The sequence below is a fragment of the Ictidomys tridecemlineatus genome, chromosome 2 (genome assembly GCF_052094955.1).
Source record: "Ictidomys tridecemlineatus isolate mIctTri1 chromosome 2, mIctTri1.hap1, whole genome shotgun sequence".
In the NCBI taxonomy this organism is placed as follows: Eukaryota; Metazoa; Chordata; class Mammalia; order Rodentia; family Sciuridae; genus Ictidomys; species Ictidomys tridecemlineatus.
Genome location: NC_135478.1, coordinates 117,654,680 through 117,675,763, shown reverse-complemented (window position 1 = coordinate 117,675,763; position 21,084 = coordinate 117,654,680). Strand labels below are relative to the sequence as shown.

The window sequence follows — 21,084 nt, the reverse complement described above, 5'->3', positions numbered from 1 at the left end:
CAGCAGGGGTTTATAAGTGGTACTGATCGTTGGAATTGGAGGTGGCTCAGAACACCCATGTATGGAGAAGAAAATGTGTCTGGAGCGTCCAGACCTCGGCTGCACCAGGAGTGACTTCCTGTTTGGGAATCCCTGTTTCCTCCTCAGGAAAGTGGCACGGATAACCCCCTCCTGTGGGAAGTAAGCTGGAGAACAGACTCCACCATCCTTCAGAAGCGTAAACTCGCACTGCCCAGCCACTGTGTGGGTCAGGAAAGAATATGGCCTGCCCGAGCTGGTCCCAGAATGGGGGAGCCACCCTGAGGGAGTCCAGTCTAGTTGAGCCCAGCACCAGCTGCCTGGGTGACCCCAGCCAAGGTCAGCAGAGCCACTCAGCCAGGCCCCGTCTAGATGAACCAACCCTCAGCCTCCCTACAAATCTGTGAGAATAAACTGTAAGCCACTAAGTTTAGGGCCACTTTGTTACACGGCACCGTCAAGACCACAGCTAACTGATACAGGCAAATTCAATCCAACAAAGCCTGTCTAGAGATTCATAGATACGGTTTCTTCGTTTACTTTGCGTTGCTATGACAGAATAACAGAGACTGGAAAATTCATAAAGAAAAAATCATTTTATTTCCTGTAGTTCTGGAGGGAGAAAAGTTCAAGATCAAGGTGTCAGCATCTGGTGAGGGCCCTGTGGCTGCATTATGCCATGGCAGGAGAAAGGATGAGGGAGGGGAACTGTGGGGCCCACACAGAGGCCCCAGCCTGTGACTCCTGCTCACCAGCACAGCTAGGGGCCAGGTGGAGCACCTTGAGAGTCTCACCTCCCTGGACATGTACAACAAACCCAGGAGGGAGGCTTCTTACCTCCTCCATTGTACAGACACAGGAACTGAGGCTCAGAGAGGTGTGGCTACCTGCCTCAGGGCACACAGCCAGCAATAAGTCGAACTTGAGTAAGAAACCCAGGTCCCAGTGGATCCAGAACTCTTCACCTTGGGGGCCTTGGGGCCTTCCAAGCTGCCAGGGTCTGAGCCCAGTGCCCAGGACATAGCCAGTTCTGCACAAATGGATGTTTCTACATCTCAGGAAGGTGCCAAGTCAGACCACGTGGGCCAGCCAGGACCCGGGATGCAAGCAGACCTCGTGGCTCAGCCCGCCACGCAGCCCTGGCTCTGGCCCCCTGCAGCCCTGCGCACCTCCCCTATAAACATTAAGGCGGCGGTAATTAGGGGAGGCGTCGGTCCCCCACTGGGAGCTCTGCTGGGTCCCCACCAGGCCCCCCTGCCTTTGCCTGTGAAGCTGTTTCTTTTAATCTGGGGACCTCAGACCAAGCACCAGGACATCAGGCTCATCCGGGCCCTGCCAGAGCCCCCGCCCCCGGCCCGGGTTGTGCAGAGACGCCCCGCGGCGACCACAGGAAGGTGGGTGATCGCAGCAGGGCCCGAGACCCCCACCCCACCCACCCCCGGACCCCCACCTTTCTTGTGTCATCAGGCTCTGTTGTCACCGCCTGGCAGGGCTGATGACATAATGCACGGTGACATGTGTCACATCAGAAAACCGCCCCAATGCGCTCAGGTGGGACCGCGAGCCCCCGGTGCCTGGGATCAAAGGCAGGAATTTCCAGCCAACGGAGCCAGGTCGCCCGACCCGCGCTGCCCCCCAGAGGAGTGGTCAGCCGGGTTAGGGCACAGGCAGGAGGGGACAGGGCTTGGGCAGGCCGCTGGCTCTCCAGGCCTCCCAAGTGTCCCCAAGGAACCTCACACTTGCCTGGGAGACCTTATCCTAAAGCTGGAAGGGGAGGCTGAGGGGGCTGGAGGCAGGGCTAGAGCAGATGGCCCCTAGGCTCTGAAATTCCAGGGATCTGGATCCAAGTCAATTTCTGCTGTGCAACCTTGGGAAATTCACTTGACCTCTCTGAGCCTCTGCTTCCTTGTGTGCAAAATGGGAATGAAATGATCCCTTCTCCTTGGATCATACTCCACAGGTCTGGCCCCATGGTGTGGTTTGCATTCCACGCGTCTGATCGTATGGTATGCAGCAAGCGCCGATAAAGCCGTGTCCTTGTAACCATTATTACCAAAGAACACAGGGCTCAAGGATGGGAGGTGAAATTCAAATCCAGGTCAGTCTCACGTGAAAGCCACTGACCCTTCCCCTCCCTCCCCACTCCCACTCAGGACCCCATCTGCCACCCAAAGGTTCTGAAGAGTTGCCCCTTCCCCAAATGACAACATGCCACCCGACGGGTCAGTGCCTCCGTGCTGTGGGACCACGTGGTCCTTGCAGTTTGCACTGGGGGTGGGGGACCATCACGCCCACTTTACAGCTGGGGAGACTGAGGCTCGGGCAGGAGACAGGCCCTGCCCAGGTCCTCCAGCAAGTCAAAGCTAGAACAGGGGCCAGTTCCGGGAATGCCCCCACCAGGGTGGGGACCAGCAGGACCAGTGGGGACCCAGTGTGCTGTGTGTCCCCCGGGGCTGCAGGGATGTCCTCCCACACCCTCCGAGGCCGAGGCCAACCTTCAGCTTGACGGAGCCCGAGTGGCAGGTATTAATTGGAGCAATTAGGAGGTCCTCTCCGCAGGCCATGGAAGGCGAGCATCAATAATTGGACTCAGATTGGAACTCCCTGGCTCCGGGTAAACAGGACACTCCTGCGGCAGTTGCGGTAAATGATTCGTTGGGGGGCGGAGGGGAGGGAGGGGGGACAGGGACATTTACTGTAATTTGAAACAAACAATTGACTGCATTATTAGCGGGCATGAGGACTGAGCTGGCCACAGGCCCCACATTCTTCTGTCTTTTGCCAGGGCCCAGGGACAAAGATCTTTGAAGGCAGTGTCCCTCAGGGGTTGGGTGGTCCAGTAGGGGGGTCAGAAAAAATCTCAGACCTGGGTTCAAGTCCAAATTCCACCATTTAGGTGCTGTGTGACCTTGGCCAGTAGCACAACATCTCTGAACTTCAAAAAGTAGGGATGATACCAGTATAGGTACCTTAGGATTGTGGTGGAGATTAGATGGACCAACATAAAATAATTGTCATCTTCATCTTTGAAGCATTCCCAGGGGCCCAGAGTAGCTCACAGTCCACTACCCATCCACAAAGGGGGTCAGCAAATGAACTGGAATGCACACATTGGGTCATGTCTTTGGCATTTATTGAGCACCAACTGTGTGCATGGTTGAGACCAAGAAGGACTCTGGCTTCAGGGTGCTTAGAGTGGGTTGTGAAGACCCCATTGTCCCCACTCCACCTGGGCTTGCCCCTCGGTGAGTTCAGCTTCTGGGCCCCCTCCTGGGCCTGACCACACCCTCTGTCCTCCACCATCAGCCTCAACTCCTCATGGGCCTCGCTGCCTCCACCCCTCTTCCCCAATCTTCTGCTTCACCTCTCACTGCAGCAGAAGAAATCCAGCCCAGACATCAGCCTCCTTGTTCCAGGCCCCGGAGTCACACTCTAGGGTTTCTGATTTTTCTTAGAATAAACTTCTCACCACCTTTGCCATGATCCCAACGCGAAGCCGTCCCCTCCTGTCCAAGTGCAGGTGTCCCCTGCCGCTGCCCAGCCCCATCTGCTCCACACCCCCTTTCTCACCTCTGTTCAGCCTTGGCCCTCGCCCCCATCTCCCTCTGCCCCTCCCTTCAGCCCCAGGGCCCTTGCACAGGTGCCGGCTCTGCCTGGAGCGCTCCCGCCCCCTCGGTCTGCTGCTGCGGCCCTTAGAGTCCCTGTTCCCCGTCTTCCCCGGGCAGTGGCTCCCGCTGCAGGCCCAGGTGCTTTCTGGATGCCACCAGGGAGAAGACAGAGGACTGACTTGGGAGGAAGAAGAACACCTGCATTTATGGGGCACCAACTGCATGCTGAGAGCTTCACAACAAGGTTTCGTGGTCCCACTCTGCAGACCCATGGGCTCAGGGAGGGAGCCAGGGGCAGAGCCGAGGCCAGCGGTTCTCTGCTGCTCTCCACAGCCCTGCGGTGCCCCGCGCCCTCTGCTAGGTGTGCAGGGCGGGTGCTGAGGACAGCAGTGCCCGCTTCTGCCTCTACAGCCCGTGCTGCTTCCTGACGCCCCTGTCCCCCAGTTCCCAGGGCAGAGAGAGCGAGATGCCCCTGGAGTTTCAAACCCAGGACTGGGGGCCCCGTTGAGGAGAGCGGTTCAGAGGGGTTGGCGCCTACGTGCAGACGGGTCCCCCAGGGTGGGCAGGGGGAACGAGGTTCCTGTCACAGAGGCAGGAGAGCAGAGGGGCCACTGAGCAGCCTGGGGACGGGGCTGGCTCTAGGGCCATGCAGCAGGAAGAGGACCACGTGACGCCCCATCCTCCAGCCTTGGGGACTCTGGGACAGGCCAAGCAGGGGCCACCTCCGCTCCAGGCTCCCTGCGGGTCCTCCCTGGTTCCCGGCCACCAGCCAAGCCCCCAAGTTCCGTTCCCTGCAGGCAGGCGGGGTGGGACTCCATCCCAGGTCCCCTAGGCCCACCCCAGGCTGCTCCCAGGTGCCTCTCAGGCAAGGCCAGCCTCCCAGGGAGGCCGAGCTGGAGTCTGAGCCCCAGGAGCTGGGAGGAGGAGGAGGAGGTGGAGGAGGAGGAGGAGGAGGGAGGGAGGGAGGCGGCCGCAGGGGGGTACTTTAGTGTCCTATGAAAACCTGAATGAAGGCGCCTAACCTCCGCGGCTCGGCCTCCTCTCTCCATGTCCCATTTAATGGCGACTCTCGGCCTCACTAAAAGAATACGAGGGTCGTCACGGTGGCTCTCGGTCACAGAGACAGCGGCTGCGTCTCCACACTGGGAACTCCTGCCCAAGGACCTGGCTCCCTCCCGGTGACGCCCGTGGCCAGGAGCAGATCTGTTCTTCCCAGAGGGGTCCACTGGGGTGACACGGAGGGGGACCCCAGGCTGACAGCCTCTTGGGTTTGCCAGGAGCCAAACACCAGGGGTCCAGGTCTCCTGGTGGCCAGGGCCACCTCTAAAGGGCTTAAACAGCGGGAATCTACTGTCCCAACGTCCAGGGGGCTGGACGTCCAGCCCTTGAAGGCTGAGGGGGGCATCTGTTCCTGGCCTCTCCTGGGGACGGCCGGCTGCTCCTGTGTCTTCGTGTGCATGTCATGACACCAGGGTGACCTCCCCCAGCTCCCTGCAGGGACCCTGCCGGTCCCTCCGTGTGCCACCGTGACGCACCCCTCCGTGTGCCACCGTGACGCACCCTCTGCATCCTAAAGAGCAGGATCCACCCCTGCGGGAGGCCAGGGGACCTGAGCCGGCCCCACCACCCAGCAGCAGAGCAGGACTCGGGCCCAGGCCCAGGGGGGGCTTCCGTGCACTCCACGTGGGTGTCATCGGGACATCTGGTCCCCGCTGCCTGGCGGGGTGTCCCTGGGCAGGTCCCGGAATCCCCCTGAGGCTCAGTCTCCTCATCTGTAAAATGGGGGTGAGGAAAGGGAGCAGAATCCACCCAGGTGTGGTGCGGGGTCAGTCCTGGGCGAGACCAGGGTCCCCACACCAGCTCGCAAGGCAGGGGCGGAGGGGTGTGCTGCCCGCAGCCGCGCAGTGGCCCCCAGGGCTGCCTGGGTGTGGGGGTGCGCCCTGCGGTCGTGTGTCTGGGGCACACACTGTGACCACCTGCCTCCCGGAGTGTGTGTGGCCGCGCCGGGTCCAGTACCAGGTAAATGAGGCTGTTTCCGGCCCCGGTTGCGCCCAGGGACGCGCAGGCCGAGGGCTAACGAGGCTGCTTTCCCCGAGGCTGCGGCTGCGCAAGTAAAGCAGGAGTCCGAGCCCCGGGGCTCCGCTCCCCGGCCCCTAGCGCCGCTGCCGAGTCAGCAGGACAGTGGTCCACCATGACCCCAGGCCCTCAGGCAGCTCAGGGCCGGCCACAGGCCATGGATGACTCTTGAGGAGAACTGGCCCTGTCCAGCCTCAATGTCCCCCTCTACACTGTCCTGAAGGGCCCAGAGAGGGATCAGGGCCACCAGCCTAGACCGGTCCCTCCAATTCCAGCTCCCCCACTGGTCAGCCTTGGGTGTGGCCTGCAGAGACCTGCGGGGGGAGGGCTCCCTTTCTGTAAAATGGGGCAGGGGCTTGATCCCAAGCAGAAATCTGAGGCATTTCCCTCCTGGTGAGTGTCTTGGAGAGGATGGAGGTGAGGGTTCAGGCTGCGGTCTCGGGTAAGAGCCGCGGGGACCTGGGACGTGGCCCATAGAGGCGACAGCAGTTGTAGTAATAATGACAACAGCAGTTCCTGGAGAGGGCTAGCGTGGGCTATTATGGTTACTAGGATCACTACAAATGCCATTATTGCCACTCTCTCCGCCCGGCTGGGGACCCAGGGCTCTCCGCCCACCTCTGCGTCTCCAGGGAGCTGCTGGGGACCTGCTCACCAGGGCTTAATTAGGTCTCTTAGAAGGCGCCGCTGGCTGGGCCGGCAGGGAGCCCGGGGCAGAGGACGCTGCAGGAGGTGTCTGCAGGGGGAAGCAGGGCAGGGTGGGGACCTCCTCCTCGGCTGGCACGCCCCTCCCAAGGCCACCTCTGCAAGCTCCACCTCCGTTCTTCAGCCTTGACACAAAGCTGCGTGTGGCTCCAGGCTCCACCTAGGGTCCCTGGGGCACGCCTGGGCCTCACTCCCGCTCTCCTCCTTCCCAGGAGCTGGACCACGGGTGACTGACCTTCCCACTCTGAGACTCTGTTGCCTCAATTTAAAAATAGGGGTGATGGCCAGGTGTGGTGGTGCACCCCTGTCATCCCAGAGGCTCCGGAGGCTAAGGCAGGAGGATCGAGAGTTCAAAGCCAGCCTCAGCAACTTAGTGACCTAGACAAGTGAGTGAGATCCTGTCTGTAAATAAAATACAAAATAGGGCTGGGGGTGTGGCTCGGTGGTCAAGTGTTCCTGAGTTCAATCCCCGGCATGCCCCCCCCAAAAAAAAATATAGGAGAGATGGTCCTGCCCATCCTTCAAGGCTGCTGCGGTGGTTCACAGTAAGATACAAGTGCAGGCTTCTGCCTGGTGCCTGTTGGTCAGCTGCTCTTTTTGTGTCAACTGGTGGTTACTGTTACAACCATGTAAGTCAGGATGGGATATGTCATGCTGCTATAACAAGGAATCCCCAAATCCTCACAGGTTGATTTCAGGCTTGTTCTGGGTGCCATAGGGTTGGCAAGAGGGAAGAAGGTCTCTTGGTAGAGTACCGCAGAGACTTCAGACAGGGCACAGCCTCTACCTCAAATGTCAACATAGTTGTGCTAGAGGGAAAGAAGTTTAGTCTCAAACAGGCGATCAAATGCTCCAGCCAGGACAGGCTCGTGCCCTCCACTCATGGGCCAGAACTAGTCACATGATTCCTCCCACCTACCAGGGAGCCAGGAAGAGCCCACAAGTGAACAGACAAAAATTCAATGCATGACATGTTCAATTCTTGCACCTAGCTTTTCAGATTGGGGGCTTGGTACCCAGAGAGGAGAGGAGACAAAGCCAGGGTCACACAGCAAACTGACTGCCGGATTGGGCTCCAGCTTCAGGCTCCTGACATTTTAGCCAAGATGCTCCTCTCCACTAAGAGACTCCCCCCAAACCCCAGTGGCTCAAACGAACCAATGAAGTTTAGACCAGTGAGAAATGTTCTGCAAGGAATCTGCCTGCAAAAGGTTTTCTCTCTTTGTTTTTATTTTATGTATTTATTTTGGTACTGGGGGTTGAACCCAGGGGCCCTTGACCACTGAACCACATGCCCAGCCCTTTTTATTTTTTTATTTTGAGACAGGGTCCCCCTGCGTTCCTAAGGCTGGCTTTGAACTTGAGATCCTCCTGCTCAGGCTTCCAAGAAACTGGGATTTTAGGCATGCAGATTCCTCCCCCTTTAAAAGGAGCCTGAGAAGTAGAAATCTCTCCTCTAGCTTTGGATGCGGTCATAGGAGATGGACTGCAGCAGCCATGTTGTGGCCATGAAGAAATAATGGTGAAGATTTCATCCTATATTCTGGAGAAAGCAGAGTGAACACATGAAAAGAATGCGGGTCTTTCTTTGATGACCTCACTGAGCCCCTGAACTGAACAACTCTGGAGCTGCTTGTTACACAATAACAAACTGTTTTGTTTAAATTGTTTTAAGGTGGGTCTTCAGATACTGGAGGACTAAGACATTGCAATGGGTAGAGCCCCATCCCCAGCCCTTTTTTTTTTTTTTTTTTTTTGGTGCTGGGGACTGAACTCGGGCACTCGACCACGGAGCCCCATCCCCAGCCCTTTTTTGTATTTTATTTAGAGACAGGGTCTCACTAAGTTGCTTAGTGCCTCGCTGTGGCTGAGGCTGGCTTTGAACTCTCGACCCTCCTGCCTCAGCCTCTGGAGCCGCCTCCTGCTGATTTTCTACACCCACCTGCTGCACTCCCTTCTCCTCCAGTCTCGGGCTTCAGGACTGACTCCCCTCCCTCCAAAACATCTCCTCAACCTAGATGCAGAGCAAGCCCCGCGGCACACTTGGGGAGAATGCCTGCCCTTTTTGTGCTCCGACTGGTGAAGGGTCAGTCATTATCCTTCTGTTGATGGCTTCCTCCTCCTCCAGGATGGATGCACGTTCCAGAAGGGCCAAGCACCGTTTAGGCCCCATTTTAACCGTCCGCCATTATCCCAGAGCTGTCCGGGGAGGGCCCCATGTTGGTGAATGAATATCGCCACTGCCTATGCTCCCTCCTCCATTCATGTTCCACTTCCAAAATCTTCACAGCAGCCCCAATTGCGCGTGGTGATTCTGGTTCCACTGAGGAGCCACCTCACCGGGGTCCCCAGCAAGGGAAAGCAGGGGGAGCCGCACATAAAAGTGGCTAATGTCACCGCCCACTGTCATTCCGGGGCCATGAGCCCGTGGAGCGCAGGCACAGTTTTTGGAGAAGTGTCCGCTCAGGGGGGGGGGGTGACACCCAGGTCCTGCACCAGATGGCGATCCTGGGCCGCGCATCCGTCAGGGCTGCTGGTCTCGGAGAAAGCAGAAGTGAGCCCCGGGAGATGGATGTGGGTGGCAGTGGGCTGTGATGATGGCGCGTTTCCATTTTCCCCTTAATATACATGATGAATAAACTTAATTACACGGAAAATTGCTGCCCTGGCGGAGCGGGGCGCGGTGGCTTCCCGTGCTCCTCCCGTGCTCCTCGGCACTATCTGTCCAGAGAGTTTCCAGGGAGGGGCCCGTGTCGCCCTCACTGACGCCCCGACCGCCCTCCAAGAGGACAGAGTCGCCTGCCTGGACGGTTGGGCCCAGCTCCTGAGGGTTCTGTGGGGAGCCCGCTCTGGGGACACCCGCAAGTTCGCCATCCAGCCACTGAGTCCCCAAAGGGCAGAGCTGGGGCTCGAGCGTCCGGGACCACAGGATTGGGTGGTGTCCCCTCCATCTGCAAGTCCCCCAGGTTCCGCTGATCCCCAGGACACCTAGCCACGCTCGGGGTGGCAATGTCTTCAAAAGGATTCCTTTGGGACACGGGCTCATCCTGCACCAGCCTGAGCAGAAGGCAGCGCCTGACCACAGCCCCAGCACCCACTCGGTCCAAGACGGTGGCCCCTGGCATCACAAGACGCGCTCCCGGGAAGGACCTGCAGAGGCCACACTCCCGGTGACCGAAGGTGGGACGGAGGCCCCGCGGGGCCGGTGGAAGGGGAAACAGGGGCCACTGTGCCCTGGGCAGAGTCCCTGTTTGGAAAGATGAAACCACTCCGCGCATGCGTGATGGAGACGGCTGTGTGACGCTGCGCGTGGACTTAAGGCCACGGATCCGGGCGCTTCCGAAGGGTCACAGGGATAAAGGTTATGCTGTGCCCATCTCACCACTTTAGAAAAATCTTTAAAGGGTACTGTGGTACTCGAGACTGGTTTTCATCTTATAAATACTCAGCCGTTCATTCATTCATGTATTCCATAAATATTCATTCAAACACCAACAATATCCGGGGTGGGTGCTGGGGGTGCAGAGGCAAAAGAGGCAGGGGGCCCTGGGCTGCTGGAGGAGACGGGAAGTTGGGAACCAGACAGTAAGCAAATCTGTGCTTTCATAAATCCAATAGTGCCAGGAGCAGCCTGTCATCCCAGCAGCTCCGCAGGCTGAGGCAGGAGGATCTCAAGTTCAAGGCCAGACTCAGCAACAGCAAGGCCCTAGGCAACTCAGTGAGACCCTGTCTCTGAATAAATACAGAAGAGGGCTGGCGTGGGGCTCAGTGGTCCAGAGCCCCTGAGTTCAATCCCTGATGCCAAAAAATAATAATAATTAAAATTAAATAAGATGGGATCCGCAAGTTCCCGGAGATGGAAGGAAGCTTCGACCGGAGAGAGCACGGCCTTCACTGGGCTCCCAGGGGAGGTACTGGGTCCCCGGACACCTGCAGGCATTGGCCTTGCAAACAGCGAGGAGGACGGCCAGTCCTAACGTGGAAGACATCCTCTGCACAGAGGAGATTTACACCCTGCCTCCCTCCTCCACCCTTTCTGAGCCCCGCTGCGCCCCTGGAGGCCATCAGCGCCCAGGGCCTGGTACAGAAGGAGCTCAGATTCAGAGTCCTTCTAAGCATTTTCTGAAAGTACTTTCAGCTGTCTGACTTTCGTCTCTCCTGCTGCAAGCACCTTGTCTGCTCTGCAGGGAGTGAGAGGCCATTCGTAAGAAGTGGCCCTCCTGGCGCCCCTTCTAGCCACCAGGTCCCCTGTCATCTCTAACAGGGCCACCCGAGGCCCGCGGTGGGAAAAATAGGAGCCCACGATGAAGCCGCAGCTGTTGCCAAGACGCCCCAGCCAGCCGGAGCTGCAGCTCGTTAGCAGTAATATAATTAAGTCCCAAGCTGGGGCCGGCCCATTAGCGCCTCCACATCCTCCAAAGCAGTGGTTTTCTTAATGAAAGGTTCTCTATTACAAAACTGGGCCCCCATCCATCTCCATTATGGGGGCAGTTTACCTGCTAATCCACACGCCATGCACGCTGCCCGCCAGGGGGTGGCGGCGCTCCAAGGTGCCGAGACACTGATGTATGGCCTGCCCCTGTCACTGCAAGGAACACCAGTCCTCCCAGGGAGCCTGTCTGCCACTGTCTAGGGCAGAGGGAGGCTTTGTGTGGGGGGCAAACTCAGACTGGAAAGTTCCTGCCCACTGTGACTGCAGGGTGAACCCAGGGCCCTCGACCACTGAGCCCCACCCTCAGCCCTAGTATTTTATTTAGAGACAGGGTCTCACTGAGCTGCTTAGGGCCTCGCTTTTGCTGAGGCTGGCTTGGAACTCACGATCCTCCTGCCTCAGCCTCCCGAGCACCACCGCGCCAGGCTTCAGAGATGGGATTTTAAGGACATGCAGTTGGTAATAAAACCAGAAGGTGTCGGTGGCTCCTCTGGGCTCCCTGGCACCCTCCACGCCTGTTGGCCCTGACTTCCAGACACTGCAAGGATTGGACCCCATTGCACTGACTCTGGCGGCAGCCCATCCACTTATAGCCACTATGACCCCAGTCTTGTTTTCTGCAATATCCTCCTACCAGGGCTTCTGTCTTTCCACCTATAGCCTCAAGGACATTATTATTATTATTATTATTATTATTATTATTATTATTATTGACTGGGGTGAAATTCACAATTCCACTGCTAGCTAGACAGTGGAGTATTGAAAACAGGGGTTCAAACAATTGCTTGTCACCGTGTTCCACATCACTGTTCACGACAGCCCAAAGTGCAGATAGCCCAAAGGTCCCTCGGGGGATGAGGAGAGAAGTGAACTGTGGTCTCTCCCGACAGTGCCATATCGTCCAGCCTTAAAAAGGAACGAGTCCCGAAACCCACCACAGCCACACCCCTCCCCTGCACAGAACCCTCAGTGGCCTCTTGAAGGACGCCCAGGCTCCTGGTCATGGTCTACAAGGTCCTTTGTCCCCACTTCCTCTGGCTTCATCTCCCATCTCACCCGCCTGCCCTGACCCACCCCGTCCAGCCACCCTGGTCTTCCGTCCACAATTGGAATGGGGGGTCCCACCTCAAGCTGCGCCCTCTGCTGTTCCTCCCCCTGGAACACCCTTCCTCGTCAGCCTCCCTCTGTGCGCATGCCCCTTCCCCCTGCTCCCACGGAGAGGAGGCAGAGATGGTCCTCTCAGCGACTTCTGCCCAGGCGTTGCCCCCTTCCCTGGAGGGGTTCCAAGCCCCACCCCCTGGCAGATGCAAGCGAAACTCTAGTTTTATTGAGCATCTACTTATCCCAAGCAACATGGATGATGCCCCAGACCCAAAGCCATGTGCTTTCTACTTCTACCTGAGCAAACATAACCACCAAAAGCAGATCAGGGAGTGAGATGGTCCCCCACATAGATAGCAAGGGTTTGGGGGAGAACATGGGTTCCTGGGGGTGGGGCCAGCATATCATCTTCGGCTATTTATCTGACAAACCCACAGGCCTAGGAGATGCTTTGAGATGGAACAAGAAAGCTGCTTCTGTTAATGGGTCGAGGGAACCCAAATGCTTTGGAAGAGCCCCAGTACGCGCCAGAAGCTTAAGACCCTGGTGACACCCGGCAAGGACACCTGTTGGACTCCCGGCTCTGGAACACATTGCAATCCGGGTCTGAGCCAACCCTCCAGCAGCAAGAAGCTGATGTGGTTTTAAGCCCCATATTAAGAAGTCCTCGTTTTCCTCCTCTCGCCCCAAAGCCAGACAGTCAGGTGGCAGTTGAGGGACACCGCCCCTGCCACCCGGGAGCTGGAGCGTGGGTCCGGGCCTGTCTGCCCACCCAGCACCTCCTCGGTCACAGCCCCTGCGGGAGCTGAGGGGTTAACCTCCTCTTCCTGTTTGCTCAGACTCAAGTTCATGACGCTGACTAATTGATTCCCCCTCCGCTAATGGAAAAATGTATCTGCTGGTAATAGATTAATCGGCCACTTGTGATGGGCCCTCCACTGAGGCTCTCCAGCGGTCACGCGGGGCCTGCCCAGCCCTCCTTCTGGAGCCAGGGAAGGGAGCCAGAGACCAGGCTCCAGGGGGGGTCGGGGGACCCGTGTTTCGCCAGCCACTGCCCCACGGAAGGCCAGCCGGCCAGTTCTGCCCCAGAGGAGACACACTCTGCGTTCCGTCCCACTCATTAAAATGCCAGTGTGCGAACTTGAAAAGAATGGAAATCTTATCAGCATAATGAGCCGGGGATGCGGGCACCCGGCCTCCTTACCCCACCGCCAGGGAGGGAGGGGCTCGCTCCCCAGGTGTAAAGTCATTCATTATAACAGCTACCGGTTTGCAAAATAACGATGGGCCGCACACTGCCTGCCTGGTGTCCTTTAATCCCGGTGACAGCCCATGAGGGAGGTGCTCCCGTCTCCTATTTGATAGATGGGAAACAGTGTTCAGAGAGATGCATCAACCTGCCCAAGGTCACACAGCACGGAAGTTACAAGAAGTGGCCTGGGGGAGATGGCAGGCCCTGAAACCCCCAAACTAGATCTTTTACCCTTGATTCCAAAGGTCAAAGAACAACTGCCATAAGCCACATCCAGCCCAGTGCCTGTGTTTAATAAAGTTTTATTGTTTCACGGTCGTACCCGTTCGTATACATCAGGTCTTTGCCTCACGCCTGCAGAGGAGCTATGGCAGCATCTCAGAGCCCAGAAACCCTAATGCACTTAGTATCTGCCCTTGACAGAAGACACAGCCCCCAGGAGGCTGAGGTCCCTGCCCTCAAGGGCTACTTGGACCTTAATGAAATGAAGACGGGTCACCTACAGGAGAAGGAGCCGGTGGGAACCGGGGGCCCCAGGGTTCACCACGGCTCCCCCAGGTCATGAGGAAGCTCACCTCTGAGCGTGCAGCAGAGGGGTCTCGGATCTGGACCGCCCCGAGGTCAAGCCCTGCCCAGTCCCTCCTGCCCAGTCCCTCCTGCACCCGGCTCCCTGGCTGGAGCAGCTGGACGAGGCTGAATGAGTGGCTGGTGGCTGCGGAGACCCGGGGCCTTTTCCTCCAAGCCTCCCCTGGAAGCACTTCCCTGATGGATTGGCCCTCCTCCTCCTCCTCCTCCTCCTCCTCCTCCTCCTCCTCCTCCTCCTCCTCCTCCTCCTCCTCCTCCTCCTCCTCGCAGGAGCCCTCCCCGGGGCACTGTTTGCCCAAGGAATTGGCCAGTTTGCATTCAGTCACCTTTATCTGACCCAGGAGATAAATCTCTCCTCCGCTCCTCTGCAGGGGGCTGCTCCAGGCTCCACGCTCACACACGCGCGCGTGCGCACACGTGCAAGCCACAGACCTCACTCGTGCCGGTGCTCATTATTCCAAGCAGGAGCTGGGAGCTGACTGGAGGGCAGGGAGCGCCACGTCCCGGAAAGGCAGGGTTGAAAATGGACAGTGGACAGGACCTAGAGACCCACCCTCACCTTCGGCGCACCTAGGTCTCCTGCCAGGACCCCGTGACACGGACCCTGACTCGAGAGTGGACCACTCGTGGGGCTCCCTGGGCAGGGAAAGGTGACATCCACCTTGGGACATGGACATCAAGCCTGACGGAGAAGGTCCCCCGCCCGGCACGGTGTATCCTACAGGTGCTGGGTGTAGGAAGCCCAGGGTTCAGATCCAAGCTCGTCTCAGCCCTGAGACAGCAGCCTAGGCAATGGCTCTCCCTCCCCAGCCTCAGTGTCCTAGAGAAACGGACATCACAGCACCAAGCTCATGGATCCTGGCCCCTGGTGTGACCCTGGGGACAGCAGAGTGGCAATGCCTAACCTGGAAGCCCTCAGAGGTAGAGGCAGTCCTGTCCACAGCCCCAGGCGAGGAGGGGAGCTTCAGATGGGCAGCAACCCTGGTGCCCCCACCCCAGGTGGGATGGTGAGAGTGACTGACCACCCGCAGAGGCAAGCCGCCAGGTCCCCATCCCACGGAGCCTCTTTGCAATCCCTGCAACATGCCCTCTGCCTGGATCTCTGTGGGTCTCAGTTTCCCCCACTGTAGAGGGGAATAAGAGCCCCTCTCAAGCCAGATGTGGTGGCCCATGCCTGCAATCCCAGTGACTCGGAGGCTGAGGCAGGAGGATCGCCAGTTCAAAGCCAGCCTCAGCAACACTGAGGCCCTGAGCAACTCAGTGAGACCCTGTCTCTAAATAAAACACAAAACAGGGCTGGGGACGGGGCTCAGTGGTCCAGTGCCCCTGAGTTCAATCCCTGGTACCAAAAAAAAAAAAAAAAAGGCATCTCAGCCTCTGAGATTTCCAGGAGGTGAAGGGGGATGAGCCATCTACAGCCGGGTTGGGTCCCCTGTCTGCTTAGCAGAGGGTGGGAGGTACGGGAACATCCAGGCCCCCAACTGCCAGCCAGACACCTGGGTTTTCAGCTGCCTTTTGGCCACAAGCCACTGACACCTTCCGGCAGGACCCTGGTCCTCTCTGAGCCTCAGTTTACCCCTTGTGCTCTCCAAGGACCCCTCCCCAGGAGGCCACCGAGCTGCAGCCATTCGCACTCCAGCCTGTCCCCACGCCGGGCCTGAATCCAGGCTGTCACGCTCCTGAATCTCAGGCTACCCGAGTGTCTTCCTTCCAGGAGCAGAAAATGTCGAGGATTGTCATGCCGAGTTCCACCCGTGTCCCCCATGCCCACACGCGCAGGCACGCACGCACACATACATGCACGACCGCGCACACGCGGCCGCACCTGGGTAGAACAGCCGTCACCCGCCCCTCCGGCCCCCACCCTCGCCCATCACACGGTCATCCAGGGGTCCTTGTCACCATGTCCCCCCAGGGACCAGCAGGTGGGAAATGTCACTTTGGATCCCTTCCTGGAGCTCGGAGGTGCTCGGAGATGATCCGCAGCAGCCTCCACTCAGCCGGGGGAGGCGGGAGCAGCGGTGGGCCACCCCGAGCTGCTGGGTACTGTCACCCTGGGGGCAGGAGAGGACGGCTGGGGGAGGCAGGGGCGGACGCCAGCCACTCTGTGTCCTCAGATTTCCCTGCCACGGCTGATTTGAATAATTCAGCGATGGCGGGTCTCCTGGGCACGATTGTCTTCAGTGCAGGCAGATCAGTCGCCTCCGCGGCCCGTTAAGAGGGCCCCTCCTGCCGCCTTTTTCTGTAAATCAGGATTAATGAGATGGTGAGGGGAAGCCCGGGCCCTGGGCAGGGACGCTGGCAGCCTGCTCTCCCGGAGCAGCGGGCCTCAGAAGTGCCTCTCGCCTTGATGTCCTCGGGCAGTCCTCGGTGGCAGCCATCAACCTGTCGATAACTAGCTATCACCCAGCCTGCCAGGCCCGGCCTCTGCCCAGCCCCCATGGCTCCAGGGAAAAGAGAAGCAAGAGAGAGAAGCTGCCAGCCGGGCCCTGGCCCTCACCTCCTCTCGGGCAGTGGGTGGGACGCTCCACGGAGGGGCCCCTTTCCCCCCAGCTGCATCAAAGAGAGAGGGGGACGGGGACCAGGCTGGATCTAGCAGATGGCTTGTTAAGCTGTGGCTTCACCTGCATGGTGGTTATCCAGCGGTGGCCCTGTTCCAGCGTTTAGACAGCTGTCACTCACACAGGGTACAGGGCACAGCATCCTTTTCCTTTCCCTCCTTCTTGTCTTGCAGTGACCCAACAGGCAGGCTCAGGCTAGGAGACTTGTATGCTTTGTGACCTTAGGCAAGTCACTTAGCCTCTCTGTGCCTTAATTATCTAACTCATCTAAAAAGTGGAAATTAAAAAGAAGAAGAAGAAAAGAAAGAAATATCACTGGCCCCACAGTTTGCTGAGAGGCTTGTCGGGTCCCTAGGCTGTGCACCCTCACGGCTCCCTGGTTCCAAGCGCACCATGGTCCATGCTCATGATGACAGCATCACCATCATGATCAGCTCTGGCACACAGCTGCTTAGACGGTGGCCCAGGGATACTGCCGGGTGTCTCACTGTTACCTGCCCACAGTGAGGTGCAGACAGAGAAAGAAACATTTTGTAGCAAGTTGACAGAAAGCAATTCTATTATCTATTGAATCTGATCATAGAAACCAGGCGCTTGGATTTTTGCGGGTGTTTTATTTTTCATTTATTTTGTTTCGTAAATTGTGTGTGTGTGTGTGTGTGTGTTTAACTGCATTTTACAAAAGTGTCATTCTGCAATGGATTAGAAATTTTTTAAAATATCTATCAGTCCCTCAGTGCACAGAGCTTAAGAAGAGTGTTCCGGTAAACTCTAGCAGGCCCCAAATGCCCTGGGGGCCTTGTTAAAGCACACTTACTGATTCAGCCGGCCGAGGAGGACCTGAGATTCTGCATTCCTAACTAGGGCCCAGGGGATGCTGGGGCTGCAGGTGCAGGGACCACAGCAGTGAGGGCAGAGGGGCCCCCGGTTACCGACTGTGCCCCCCCCTTCCTTCTCACAGACCCGCCACAGAGCTGCCTTCTAATCTGCCCTTGGCTAAGGAGCCTCTGAGGCCTCTGGTTGCGAACTTCAGACCCACATCCAAGCCGGAAGCGTTTTCAGGAGTCTCAGCATCAACAATATCCAACAACTAAGGTGCATGGAGCAGGAACCGTGAGCCAGACCCTGGGTGTGTGTGTGAGTAGCGGGACGCCCTGCCCTTGAACTTCAGGGCCAGCACTTCAGGACCTCCCCAGCCTTTGGTCTAATGCCCCTAATCCTAAGCACAGTCCCTGGCAGAGCCAGCCCACCATCAGCAATGAGCTTATGCCATCTGCCTATACAATTTCTGGTCCTCACAGAAATCCTTAAGACGGCAGTGTAGCTGCTAGCTATTGCTGCATAACAAATCAAATGATGCCTAACAGCTTCAAACAATACCCCTTCCTCCACTGTTACCCGTAAGGCCATGGGTCAGGTGGCTGTTCTCTTTCCTGGCCACCTGGGCAGACACTCACTGGCCCACTTAGACAATCTGTGGTCGTCTGGAGGATGGGTGTCTTAGACAGTTGTGGCTGGGTTGGTCACGTCTGTTACACATGGGTGTTATCTTCACCAGCCCAGTCGGAGCTGCTTGAAGGGGGCCATGGGGTCAGAGAGAACAGAAGCCTCTGAGACTGAGGCCCTGGACTGACCTAGGTCACTTCTGCCATATTTTACTGGTCAAAAGAAGTCACACGGCCATCCTGGAATCAGGCAATGGGGAAACAGGCTTCATTTCATGATGGGAAAGACTGTAAGGCATATAACTTCACTCCCTATGATTTGTTAGGACGAATACAAAGCAAGATGGAGATTCAGGTCCATTTGTATAGACCTATCCTTATTCCTTCTTTCTCAATGAAGAAACAGAGGGTCAGAGAGGTTCAGAGACTTGCCTGAGATCTACAGCAGTTGGAAAGAGGCAGAACCTGACTCCGTCTGAGCCCCTGTTCTGGACCCTTTGGGGTGGGGACAGAGAGAAACTCTTGATAATTCATCAAAGGAAGAGGATTTTCAAATATGTGGACTTCTCCAGTGGATTCTGTGTCTGCCTCGGCCGCTGGGCCACCTGCCCTCTGGTCCCAGGGCTGATTTCCATCACGCGCTGTCCCCTGGCCTCCTGGGCCTTGCAGCTTGGCACGATTGCTCTTCCCCTCTCTTTTTAATGGTCTCTTTAATGGTAGGTTTTCCAATGGGCGGGTCTGGGCACTAAGCTGAGCGGGTGACGCTCACAGGAGGGGACAGAGTGGGAGCCAGAGGCTTCCCGGAGAAGAGCCCAGTTTTCTGGAACTGGAGAATTTTCGGGATTTGGGGAGACGTGCCCCTCTGTTTTGGAACTCTGGAGACTGTTGTCCTGCTCCGCTGGCCTCCCCCGGCCCCCAAATATCCACGGATCCTCCTGGGAAGCCGTGGCCACAGACGCGGCGTCTGGAAACTCAGATCTGAGCACGGAACTTCACTTCCTGTGACTCAACAGAGTCCCACCACAGCCTGGTTCCACTAAGTGGCAGAAACAGAATTCCAGGGCACCGAGGGTCCCTCCCCTGTTCCCGGCTGCGTCCGCCTTCCGAGGAGGGGACATGTCCCACACTGTGCCAAGTGGCAGGCAGAGGGGTCAGTTTCTACATAAGAGTCGCCCCGGCACTCGGCACTGAAACTGACAATGAGCTCACGTGTGGCCACAGGGTTTCCAGGGGTCAGGAGTTCACGGCCGCCCACCTGCGGGAGGCGGCCTGGGTCTCTCCCGAGGGTGTGGCCAGACTAGGAAGGGGCTGCAGTTGTATCCGAAGGCTCCACCGCGGCTCCCCTTCCCAGGAGCTGCACAGTGAGTCCCGCGTCACCTCCGCTTCGTGAAAACTCATCCCTCAGGCAGCTCGGGGCGACAAGGGCTGAGTCCCACCGGGGGCCATCTTGGCCTGCTGCCCATGGCTGGCCACTGCCCAGGTCTCAGCACTGGCTTGTGCCGAGAGGCGCCTGCTCAGGGCTGTGGCTGGGGGTTTTGCAGACACCCTCCTCAGTCCTCGGCTGAGGCTGCTTCTGTGCTTCCTCAGGATACCCCAGCGTCTGTCCCCAGCCCAGGGAGAGCCTTCGAGGCTCAAAGGCAGAGAGCTCCACTAGGGCCTTCTCCCACACCTCTCCTCCTCTGCCAGCCCTCGGCCGGCTTCCAGAGCTCCAAGGTGAGACTTGGCCGTGACTCCCCTACTTTATGCAGTGTCATGCTTTTCCTGAGGCGGTAAAGGCCGCCTGGCCCGGCCGCTGCCCACGGAGGAGGTGGGTCTCAGGGCATAAATAAGTGCACGGGATTCGTTTCCAAAGTGTGAGAGAGCACTTCACCGCGCTCTCCTGCCAGGCCGTAAAGAAGGACTCTTAACCATCTTCGATCTTCACTGTGAGCCCCCCAGAAATGCCATAGACCCCCCCCCCATTTTGCAGATGAAGACTCAGAGCCTCACTAGGCCCATGTTTGGGAGAGTCACTCACATGTCACTTGACCCCCGTTTTCTGACCCTCGCTCGTTCAGGGTTTCCTTGTGTCCTCTGCCTTTTTCTCTTCCTCCTCCTCCTCCTCTTCCTCCTCCTTATCTAAAATCTGATTTTTTTTTCTTTTTCTTGGTCCTGGGGATCAAACCCGGGGACACTTCATCACGGAGCCCCATCCCCAGCCCTTTTTATTTTTTATTTTGAGACAGGGCCTCACTAAAGTTGGTGAAGCTGGCCTTCAAACTCATAATCCTCCTGCCTCAGCCTCCCAAGCCACTGGGGTGACAGGAGGGCACCTTAAAGCTGCTTTCTTGAGGATGCTCAGCCCGCCACTGGAGACATGCCATTCTCGGGTGGCTTCCAGCTGTTGGGCAGTGGTCACTCCTTCACGATTCTCCTCTCCAACCCTTTCCCCTCCCTTTGCCCAGGAAAGTCCTCAAGGAAAAGGCCCCTCATGACGAGGACGTCCACCACTCCATCAGCCTCCTCTTAGGTTGACACAACCCGGACATCTGTAGGTCTTCAGGGTACAGCAGAATGTACCCAAGGACTCAACAGGAAGAAAAGCCACGTGTTTGTCTAAGGAATCACAGTGCCTGCCCCAGGGGGTCAAGGTCAAGGTTGACGGCCATGTTCTCACCCATGAAGAAAAGACGCTCACCCCAGATGACCGAGGCCCTGCAGAGGCTCCCAGATTTCACACCCACTGTCCCACTGCACCTCTGTTCCCTACCTATGAAAGCCCTTCCATGTCCCCCATGTCCCCAGGATGCTCTTGGGTTGCTGTTGTTTGCTCCCCACTGTCTTATCGGGGTGCTGACCCTTGAACAACCCAGCTCCCCCCCACAGCTCTCCTCTCCCGGCTTTTGAGTGGCGAGCAAATGGACGGGTCTGGTGACACTGTTTCTCCTCTTGCGCTCATGGGCAGGGGCTTGAGAAGTGACACGGGTGGGAGGAGACCCAGAGGGACACGGTCAAACTCCACGTCCCTGAAATCGTCGCCCCCCCCACACACCCCGCTCTCCTTCCGCTTCACCCTCCAGCGAGTTTGACCTTCTGCGTGGGGCTGACCAGACCCGGGGGCCAGAACGCCAGATGGACGCACAGACAGAGCAGCAGGACAGGGAGCGAGAGACTCCCCGCTGCACCCTGTCCCTGGAGCGTCCGCGTCTGAACTGGATGCCGGCTCGGGCGGCGATGGAGTTCGCCCTCCTGATGGAGAACAGATGGGAAATGGAGGGGAACCAAAGATCAGAATATGCTTTCCATATTTCTTGCCGAAATG

General features: G+C 57.9%; 1 long non-coding RNA gene across 2 annotated transcripts in view; it reads right to left on the bottom strand.

Moving 5' to 3' along the window:
• Positions 1 to 21,084, bottom strand: part of LOC120892023 (uncharacterized) — a 38,115-nt gene that overhangs the window by 11,628 nt on the left and 5,403 nt on the right. The window contains exon 3 of one of the 2 annotated variants that reach the window (XR_005736657.2): positions 16,172 to 21,011. The exons of the other annotated variant lie outside the window; for it this stretch is intronic. This is a non-coding gene — a long non-coding RNA (uncharacterized LOC120892023). Of the gene's footprint in view, positions 1 to 16,171; positions 21,012 to 21,084 lie in introns of those variants that run through there. 2 annotated transcript variants of the gene reach the window in all.